This window comes from Camellia sinensis, chromosome 10 (assembly GCF_055761805.1).
Source record: "Camellia sinensis isolate YWXY chromosome 10, ASM5576180v1, whole genome shotgun sequence".
NCBI classification, from domain to species: Eukaryota; Viridiplantae; Streptophyta; class Magnoliopsida; order Ericales; family Theaceae; genus Camellia; species Camellia sinensis.
This window is the reverse complement of record NC_138970.1, coordinates 160,136,960-160,147,689: the sequence shown is the minus strand read 5'-3', so window position 1 is coordinate 160,147,689 and position 10,730 is coordinate 160,136,960. Positions and strand designations below refer to the sequence as shown.

At 38.0% G+C, this 10,730-nt stretch overlaps 2 long non-coding RNA genes across 2 annotated transcripts; both read left to right on the top strand.

Moving 5' to 3' along the window:
• Positions 1-6,801: 6,801 nt before the first annotated feature.
• LOC145801402 (uncharacterized) lies at positions 6,802-7,454 on the top strand. The gene is made up of 2 exons (XR_014342821.1): positions 6,802-6,950; positions 7,169-7,454. It is a non-coding gene; the product is annotated as an uncharacterized LOC145801402 (long non-coding RNA).
• A 1,750-nt stretch (positions 7,455-9,204) lies between these two features.
• Positions 9,205-10,526, top strand: LOC145801403 (uncharacterized). Its single transcript, XR_014342822.1, has 2 exons — positions 9,205-9,286; positions 9,758-10,526. It is a non-coding gene; the product is annotated as an uncharacterized LOC145801403 (long non-coding RNA).
• Positions 10,527-10,730: the final 204 nt, after the last annotated feature.

Here is a 10,730-nt window from a genome sequence, read left to right as displayed (position 1 = left end):
GTTCGGAGTAAGGCTTGATTCACTGCAGAAAGCTCTTCTTCAAGTTGAGCTTTCCTCTCCAGCAGTTGAGTTCGGAAGTGAGAGGCAGAGGAGTGTTGTTCCTTAAGCGTTGATACTTCAGTATGCACTTGAGAAACAAAACTTTGATCTCTGACCAATTTCTCATCTGCGGCCTTAGCAGCATGACAGATGCTGATGTAAAACTCAATGGTAGCTGCTGCTTGAGATAGATGGTTAGAGACATCCATACCAGACTGCTCAGCAAGTTTACAGCATTGAAGAAACCTGTTTTTTATTATAGGCCTTTGTAGAGCCTCGAAGGGAATCCTCGAAAAAGATAGTAGCAGGTCTAGACAGGTGTCCAAGTCTATCGAAGGCACAGAAGGTTGGCTGCTGGAGGAAGAAGAGCTCTTAAAGATTTCCAGCAAAGAATCAGCTAAAACTAATGGCTCAGTCTCCTCATCGAATGACGGAAAAGTAGAAGTGATGTCAAAAAGGCTAGCTAATCTTGCTTCAAAAATATCAATTTCATCAGTGGACATGAGGGGAGCAGAAAGAGTTGCCTTGAGAGACACAGAAGATTGCATAGCAACAGGAGAAATGGATGGAGCATCTTTGATGGTCTCCATGGTCCTGGTCACCAATGAATCAAGAGAAGGAGGGCTGGAGCTAGGTAAAGATGGTGAGTCACGAATTGGAGAGCTGTCAGCACTCATCAAAGACAAGGTAGCACTTGGAGCCTCCTTGAAAGGGGAGGGAGGAGCAAGACTCAGTAAAGAAGTAGATTGGGGAAAGTCAAGAGTCAAGTGAGAAAGATAGGGAGCTAAACCAAGAGGAAAAGGTATAGGAATGCGTGGCCTCAGGAAAAGTGTAGAAAATCTAAACCCCGAAAATGGAAGTATGGTCTGAGTAGTCCCTATATCCTGCGTCCGATCTGCTTCGAATGAAACTGAGAGAGGTATCGGAAAGATGAGCTCAGAAGTTGCTGCTGCATGAGGAAGAAATATAAAGCAATGTCAAACCCTGATACCAAGGGCTAACAAAGGAAAAGTCGTAAAAAGCATAAAATTACCTGCTCCAGAAGTATCGGCGATAATAGGGAAACTGTGAAGGGTGTAAGCTCTGGCAGTCTGTTGTCGTCTTACAGTTTCCCTTTGTAGTGTGTCAGCAGCAGCAGGTTCATCTCTCAGAAACTGTTGCTGCCGCCTCTTCTCAGCTCTTTCAAAGACAATCATGGCTTTAGGATGTTCTTGCTCTATTGTCTTGATGACTGCTTTTTTGATGGTATCTTCGACTAAGATAGGAGCAGGAGCAGACACTTTTTTTCTCTTCTCTATGGCCTTGGCGATTGTCTCAGAATCAGAGTCTTCGACCATATCGGAAGGAGAAACAGTCATCTTTTTTTTCCTTTTCTTCTGTATTGGCAAGGTCTGTTTTTTCTCAATTTCTTTCTCAACTTTTCCCTCAAGTTCTTCAAGCTGCGATCTAGATTCTAGAGAAATGAATTCATCTTCTGACTCTCTGGCAGTTACCGAGTCGGATGAAAAGACGATTGCCTTCTTCTTTCTTTTTAAGAATAACTCTTCATTTTCATCGGATTCTTCCTTTTCTTCCCTTTGAATATTGGATGTTCCCTTCTCGAGTTCAAAGAGGCTCATTTTCTTTTGTAATTGGCCACCTCCACAAAAGAAGAATTAAAAATAAGGCAAATGCATTATGAAAGACAAAAGGAGAAGAGACAAGGGTATACCTTTCTTCGAAGCAACTCGAGTGACTCTGGGAGGAATTGAAGCAGCAGGAGCAGCATGTGCCAATTCTGAAACAGTGGAAGAAGTGACCTCCCCGGTTTCTTTGGGCTTGGTCACATCTAACACTGTTAGTAGGCTTGAAGGTGGAATGGCCAGATAAATCTCCATGTTACTCACCCACCAGTTTTGGTACCTCTTCAACACGGTACCTTGAGGAATGAAAGGGGTGAATTCAAAGTTGGCCAAGTCATCTATAAATTTCAAAGTTGCCTCTTCTAGCCTTGATTTCCGAACTTTCAAGTCCCTTCTGGTGAGGCTGAGGTTTGTGTTGCTACAGAGGGGTATTGGGACCCCTTGTGAAAGACCAAATTGTCTAGCAAACTGCGCTGGACAGTAGGGTTCAGCAATACATTTATATGCCTTTGGGTTTAAAGTCCCAATAAATAGCTCTCTGGGAATCAGAATGGAAGCCCATATATCCTGGTGAGCAAGTGAAGTGCAGGACTGGTCACTTAGAAAATTCCTCAACCAAGATGGACCTATGGAAGGTTCGAAGGGACGAAAGCGGTAAGTAGGAAGGGAGGCTGGAAGCTGATGGAAGAAAGAGAAGTAAAAAGCAAAGGTAGAAGGGTAAAATGAAGCATTGGCTATCCTCATGCCATGGGTAAGAGGGTTTGGCTCGGAAAATTTAAGGCATTTGGATTGTAATTCGGTAAAATAGGCGAAAAGCCAAAACTGAAGGATCCAGAATGGCCCCCCTTGATTAGCATCTAAGGGTTTCTCACAAAAAAGGGGGAGCAGACTCTATATACATGCCCTAGAACATGTGGGGCTAAGGCCACATTTTTCTGTAAAACAAAGGCTTTGGCAAGAGGGGCAAATTCAGGCATAATTCTCTGAGAGGAAGTGCAAAAAAGGAATTTACAAAGCCAATACAATAAGAAAGAAAAAAATTCCCTATCAGTCACAGGGCCCTGTCTTTTATTCTCAGCCCTAGCAAAATCACTATAAGATGAGTTAAGGGGGGGGGGGGAGAGAGAAAGGGACTGCTAAATCAGGATAAATTGGTCCAAAAGGAGTGCCAATAGGAGATAGTCCCAATAAATGGCAAATATCAAGAACAGTAGGGGCCATCATCCCACATCTAAATTGAAAAAAGTTAAAGACAGGGTTCCAAAAACATAGAGCAGCGGGAACAAGGAAAGGGTCTTCTGAAATAGTTACCCTAGACAGTCTGAGAGCATCGAGAAGGCAGAGTTCTTGAAGGTCCAGGGTCCTAGCAGGAATAACCCGATCATACCACTCTTGCCACTCTGGTCTCACCGTTGGCCAGCATCGGTGGGGGCGATTCATCCTCCAGTTCCTCCAGTCAAGACCACCTTCATAAAGAAGACATTGGTTTTCCAGTCGGGGATACAGGGCTGGGAGTTCAGCGAGGACTTCTTTGAATATGGGCCCGAGCACATAGTCTGACTGCACATGACGACGAGGGACAAAGATGCGTCCATCAATAGCGCTCTTCTCCCCAGCTTTGTACTTTTCGCATTCCGCGTCAATAATTCTCTTCAGGGCCACAGATGGACTCATACGCTCTACGACTAATACTGAAGGAGAAGCCATTGACGGTATGTTTTTCTTCGGGAAAGGAAGTGGAGAGAAGTCGACGATTGGTAATAAAAGGGGTTTGTGCGATTAAAAGAGCAAGTGATTTCAGAACACAAAACAAAAGGGTTTTTAAAGCCCTCGTATTTGAAAATATATTACATGAGCTGTTAAGTATTAAAAGTACGAGTACAAAAGCTTCCTTCAACATTGATGCTTTTGGAGGGAAAAACAAAACCCGGTTGTTAAGACTAGCTTCGAAATAAGATATTTTGCTTCGAAGCCGAGTCAAACGGCTTCGAAAACAGAGAAGCCAGCTTCGAAGTGGGTTGCCCTACCCAGGAAATAAAAATACTCGAGTATTTTAAAAAGGGCTTAAAGACCTGTTTTTGGAGTTTTTAAACAAAGATAATATCCTTCGAAGCAAAAATTGAGTTTCTTTAACACAGGTAATGTCCTTCGAAGCAAAACCTGAATTTTTTTTTTACAAAGGTAATGTCCTTCGAAGCAAAACTTGAGTTTCTTTAAGGATGGGATTTGGTGTTCGAAACATCAAAAGCAACGATGACAATGACTAGATATTGGCTGTGGTCAAAGCAGGTTTTGAATGTAAGATTGTTAGATTCGAAGCACTGTTTCCAATTGAAAATCAGCCAAAACTCAACTCCACAAATTGGAAAGATTACGATTGGCTCATTTAGTGTTTTATTTAAAACAATTAAGTCCGAATTTAAAGGATGAAATTGTTTGAAGTTCAGAGTTGACTTTTAAAACACAAGTAAAAATACAAATGAAGACAGAGTCAAACAAAGACAAATTTTGTTCATATTAAGATCAGAGTGATTACATCAGCTGACCCTATCTCAGTATGAGCTCGAGTTCTTAAAAATAAGGAATGGAATAAATAACAAGATCATGAAATTTGGTCAAACAATGGTCAATGAACTTTTGTTCTTTCCTTATTCTATCTTCTAAATTTTCTACCATCGGCTGCATGAGTTGATGTGGTCTCACTTCATAGTAGAGCTCTTCAGCCTTTATTTCGAAGGCCACTTCTTTTAACCCTTGTTCCAATTCATCAATGTCTAATTCATCCCAATAGGCAGAGTCTTTATTCTTGAAATCATTGAATTCTTCCATAAAGTTCTCTGCTTCGTATTGAGTATGAATTCGAAGGGATGAAAGCTGGTCCAACGATTGTGTAGTAGCCATAGAATTACGATGCCAGTAAAGGAGTAATGGAAGTTGGTCTAGAAACATGTGAAGTTCTGCCTGAGCAAGGGGATTAAGGACATGACCCCTAGTCAGAATATCACAAGCCCATTGAAGGTTTGTGAGAGGGACTTCATCCTCGAGTACATTGAAAGGCAAGTGAGAAAAGGCTGCAAGCAGGAGTAGAGCCTGTTTCCGCTCTGCTGAAGTAGGAGGGGGTGGAGGTTTATAAGGGGGAAAGACTTTCTCCATGGATAGAGCAATCTCTAGTTTCTCTGTCCAGGAAAGAATTGGTGGGGGAGAAGGTGTGCATACTTTAACTTCGAGGGACGAAGAAGAAGATGTGGACGCTTCTGTTTCCGGGGATGATACGGGGGCAGAAGGAACAAAGGCATTAATATAATCAAGCCAGTCAGAAGAACAGAGCTTCGCCTTCTGGGCTAAGAATGATGGGTTATACTCTTGTGCTTCTTCTGGGCGTGGGGCAGTGTGCACTATCTTTGTAGGCATGGAAGATGTATACCATGCTACAAGAAGATTCTCCTCCAGACTACGCCGATGGTCAATGGGCACGTAAGGATAAACAACTGAACTTCGAGCATATGAGGGAAACTCTAAAGGGTCAGTGAACTCAACAAAATGATGGTTGATTCGCTCCCTTAAATCAGGAGTCTCAGGTACTGACCAATTTGTCTAGTCAGAACTTCCAGCAGAGCCAGAAGAGGAAGTAACTGCAGCTTTATCCCATACAGAAATTTGCGAAGAAGAGTTGTTCAAATCCATATTTGTAATTTTACGAATCAGAGGTTTGAAAGCAGATTGTTCGAACTGTAAAGGTAGGTCAGAAGGGAAAATTCTTATATCTTTGATTTTAGCCTTCTGAATCAAAGGATTAAGAGCAATGTGTTCGTAATCCAAAGGTCGGTAATCTGCAAAGGCGTCCATGACCTGAATATAGAAAGGTGGGTAAAGGTGGCTAATAAATGCATGCTTTCGACGAGGAATAGCATCGACATATGACTCTTCGTATGCCTCATCATTGGAAGAAAGAATTAATTTGGCCATGAAATGTATCAGTCTGTTCGAATAATAAGACAGTGAAAGTGCTTAAGGATCAAGATGAGATTATTAATACAGATGGTGTGTGACAGTTGCATTTCTGGAAAGATGCAAAACCCATGCACGTTCTAAGACGTGGGAAAAGGGACTCTGATCCACCAATATCACCAAGTTTTGGGTATATTAGTGCGAGGGGTAATGTTGGCTACACATTTTGTACTAAGCCAGTAACAATCCAATGCGTGGCAAAGTGAGGGTAATATGGGGAGACCAGGTAGGTCTTCGATCCTGACCATACACGTGGCAATTAATATTGGTTGTTATAAGATCTGAGTAGTAGCAGATCAACAAAGAGACGTACAGTGACGTGGCTTCAACGGTTGCTCACATTTCAAATTCAAATATAAGGGGGAAGCCTAACTGCAAGTGAAGGCGTAGTGGGACTACTTATAAGGCAGCATGATCAGCAACTACAGAGGGGCAGTTCGACGGTTTGAAGTACAATTCGATGGTTATCTTCGGAGAGTATAAATAGCAGGAAGGACTTCAGAGAAGGGAACGGAGAAAAATCTAAAGAATCACTTTACATATTCCAGTGTTATTTCTTGTCCTTTATATTCCTGTATTTTTAGTTTCTGCGCTGCACTTCATTTGTAGGAGTAGTTGTCAAGTACATTGCCGCTGTAATTCTCTACGGAACTGAGATCATTGTAAGTTCTTTTTATACTAATGAAATACTCCAGTTTAGTTAACTGTTCTTATGTTCAGATTTTCTGAAGTTTAATTACCAGTAAGCCACCAGTAAAAGTCCTCTTTATTGAGGCCGAAAGAACCATAACACAATCGTCTGAATAATTGTTTGGCAATTCTGTAAGGACTGATTGATCCTTGCTGGCACGCTCATAATTACGAAAGTAACCTTTGAAAGCCAAAAAAGCCAACAATATTTATAAGATTTTTATAATTGAGAAATCAATATGTATAAATTCATAAATAAAAGGAATAAATTGATATTTGTTAATAGTTAAGAAGTTATTAGAGGTTGTTTGGGAAGTGCTAAATAAGTATACTTTTTTAATTTTTGCAAAAAAATATCCAAAAAAAAATAAAAAATATATATATATATATATATATAACCCAAAAAATAAATGAATAAGTGCATTTATTTTATTTTATATATGCCAAACAACCCCTTAGTGTTATTTAAACTTGCCAAACGGAACGCAAGTGAGTGAGAGAAGTATCGCTTCTTTTAAACGCACAGACTACTGCAAAAAGCCAAGCTTTGATCTTCCGGTCTCCTCTTTGCATCTCTCGAATTCTCAATCGGTAAAGTTTTTCTTCTACTTCTCATCCATTTTTACTCTAATTTTCAAATCAATTCGTCTCATATGATCTGTTATTCCCTGTTTTTTTCACTTTCAAGTACAATTTTGTTTATCACTTTGATTCATCACCCTAGATTTATATATATATATATATATATGTTTGTTTACACATCTTTTGGTTTTTATGCTTCAATTTCAGTAACTAAGTGTTGGTTATAGGGAGAGAGAATGAGATATATAGGGTCTCATGGTGTTGCTGAGCTACATAGATACAAGTACAGTGGAGTGGATCATTCATTGGTTGCAAAATATGTACTACAACCCTTTTGGAGGCGATTCGTTAACTTCTTCCCACTTTGGATGCCGTAAGTCTGTTCTATTTATTTACTGTTCATTTATTGAGTGATGGATCACTCACTGTATTCATGTTTCATGATCAATTTTCTTTTGGGTTTTTGAATATATTAAGATTAGAATCGGTATACGATCGTTTTGTTTCAGAAAATAAGATTGTAAACTTATGATTGAATTCAAAATCTGAAAAATGGAATGAATTTGAAAAATAAAAATAAAAATTTAGGGCATAACTACCCATATAACTAAAAATATTGGGCTGTTTTGGGAAAATCCAAAATATGAGACATAAACACCAAGCAAAAGCTTCTCTAGATATAGATAGAAGATGCTTGAGTGCTTCAATATATTTTCTGGGTTTCATCACTAAAAACTGAAAAAAAGGAAAATAAATGTTGGGTTTGATAGGATACTTGAGCTGTATGCTAAGATGGCCCTAAAGATATATATCTGTCCATTATGGTTAATTTCATTGACGAAGAGTTGTACAAAAAATAAAAGAAAATTTGGAGTCATATTGTAGTGGTCATTCATTTTATGATTCATTTTGTTTTTCTTGGAATGTATTTATAATTTATTTGTGCTTGGATGTGGTGATGGAGTGATGGAGTTGGCTGACTAGGGTTAAAAGGAATGGGAAGGGGGATGGTGGGAGAGATAATAACCATTCACAAGTTCCATATAATTTATTAGGAAGAAGAAGAAGGGGGAGGAGGAGATGGTGGTGGCGGTGGCGGTGGCGGTGGCGGTGGCGATGGAGGGTTGCGAACAGTGGGCCGGAGCTAGAAAAGGCTGGCTGGAGGGCCATCGGAGTTGGGAGGAGTGGCCAGAGCTAGGGTTAGAGTTTGGTCATTTTGGCAATTTGATTAAGGTGTAGAATGGTATTAAATTTTTTTTTTTTGATAGTTGGGGTGTCCAACTTAATTTTTTAGGTGCATTTAGAGCCATGGTAACATACAAACACTGACAAGGGGTCAGTGTAGTTTTCAGAATTTCAAGAGAATCTATATTTGTCATAAACCTTAGGGAAGGTAACTATAGTTTACCCTTGAAATAAAAACATAACTTAGAACCTTAATGTAGCCAATTTAATAAGAAAATGCGAAAAAAATATAAAAAAAGGAAAATAAATCTTGAAATTACTAGTTTAATTTGAATTATGAAGTTTAAAATCTTACTTCTTTTTTGGGATTGAATTTTCTTATTTCTCTGTTATCTACAAGGTATGATTCTGTTACGTCACTATTCGGACTTAGATGGTTTTAAAGATGTACACTTTTGAACATTGGCTGACCTTGTTCATAGCATGCCCGCTCACAAAAGTTGCTTAAAAAAGAATCCTATGGGTGATTTAAGTACATGTGATTAGTGTTAGATAGCTTGATATACATTTTTGGGCTCATTTCAACAAATTAGGCTTTTGGGATAATTGATGATTTAACAATTAGAAAGTTGTTGCATGCAATAAATTTTATTTATAATTCAGACTCTCCCTAGAATTTACTATGTATTCTATTTATTTTGATGCTGCATATTGAGTGTGCTGGTAGATCAGCTGTGAATGTAAGTATAACCCAGAACAGGATTGCTGAATCATACCTAAGAAATTGCTTGAATGGTTAAAACAGCGTTTCATTTTATTTGATTAGCTTTCAGCTAAATGGTTAACTTTTTTGGGAGAAGATTGAAAAACAGTCAATCTATAAGCAATTGAAAATTTGTATGCTAAGTGTGATTGAGGTATGTTGGCTTGCTAGGCATTTAGATTGCAGCAATACATTTCATGAACTTTTCTCTTTTCCTGTCAACTACCTTTTGAGAACCTTCAAGTGATCATCTGTTACGGTGTTCCATGTCTTCTTATATTTCTCTGGCTAAGTGTGTGGGTGTCTTGAACTTAGTTGCACGAAGCGGGAGCGGGGGCGGGAGCGAGGAAGCGTGAGCCGATAGAAGTTTCTTAGGTTGGGAGCGCCTCGAGAAGCGGTAATATATATATATATATATATATATTTTAATACACGTTAGAAGTTTTTTTATAAATACTTTTATTTTAATACACATTAGTTATTTTATTTATTTATTATATTTTTTAAATAATGTGTTATTGTTAATTTATTTTTATTTTATTTTACATATATGTGTGTGTGTTTTTTTTTATTAATATGTATAATATATACTCATATATGTGTTAATGTTTTTTTATGTAAATATATTATAAAGATTATATATATTAATATTTTTATTTTTTTATTATATATTTATATGTATATATATGATATATATTAAATAATAATGTGTTAATGTTTTTTACTTTTTTATTTTTTAAATATATACTATATTTATTTAAAGATTTTATATGTTTTATATATATATATATATATATTTTATATTTAGTTAAAGATTTTATATGTTTTATTATCTTATATATATATATATATTTCATTTATTTATTAGGTATACATCGTGAAGGCTAGAGAGAAGCAAAGGAGACGAAGGCGAAGGCAAAGATAAAGATGAAGGCAGAGGAGACGATCTGAGAGAGAGAGAGAGAGAGAGAGAGAGAGAGAGAGAGAGAGAGAGAGAGAGAGAGAGAGAGGGGGGGAAAGACGATCTATGACAGAGACAAAAAACAGAGAGAGAGAGAGACGAACTGCGATAGAGACGAAAAACAGAGAGAGAGAGAGAGACGACCTTCGAAGTGATGAAAGAAGAAGAAAAACGAAGCAAACGACATACCAGACACAACCTTCAGTTTCTTCACTTTCTTTCTCCTCTCTCTCTTTGTTGACCAACAAGCTAGGGTTTTTGTTCTTTTTCACCAACGATCCCATCTTGGCTAGGATCGCGTTTCTCTCTCTACGGAATGCGATTCCTACATGTTTCTTTCTAAGAAACGCGGAATCGCGTTTCTTACGAAGATTCGTCACCTGTTAGGACGATTCCTGCAACTAAGGTCTTGAAATGTTACCGGGCAAATTTTTGTATCAACTTATTAAAGCATTTCTCATTTTAAATATACTAGTGCATTGTGCATGTGACAATCCTTGAAGATATTAAAACTTTCTAGTTTGCTTAAGCCCTGATTGTAACTTTCAAGTAAGTTAGTTTCTATCAAGTTGGTTTTGCTTTTCCATTGGATCAGAGGTTAGGGTTGTATTTAGTTGTAGCCTATATAAAAGTGCAGGCTTCAGAAAGTTATGAATGAAAAAAGCTATATTGCTGCTAGCTCGTTTTACTCTTTAACAATTCTTGCTTATGTTTTGTTAAATGTTTATCAGAGCAAACCTTGCAAGCTTTCACTGAAAGTAACTAACTGCTCTTCTTTCTTCTTTTTGTTTTCATTTTTTTTTTGGGCGGGGTGCTTTTCCAGACCAAATATGGTAAAACACTCTTTGCTAACCATCTCATATTTTCTTGATATGTAAAG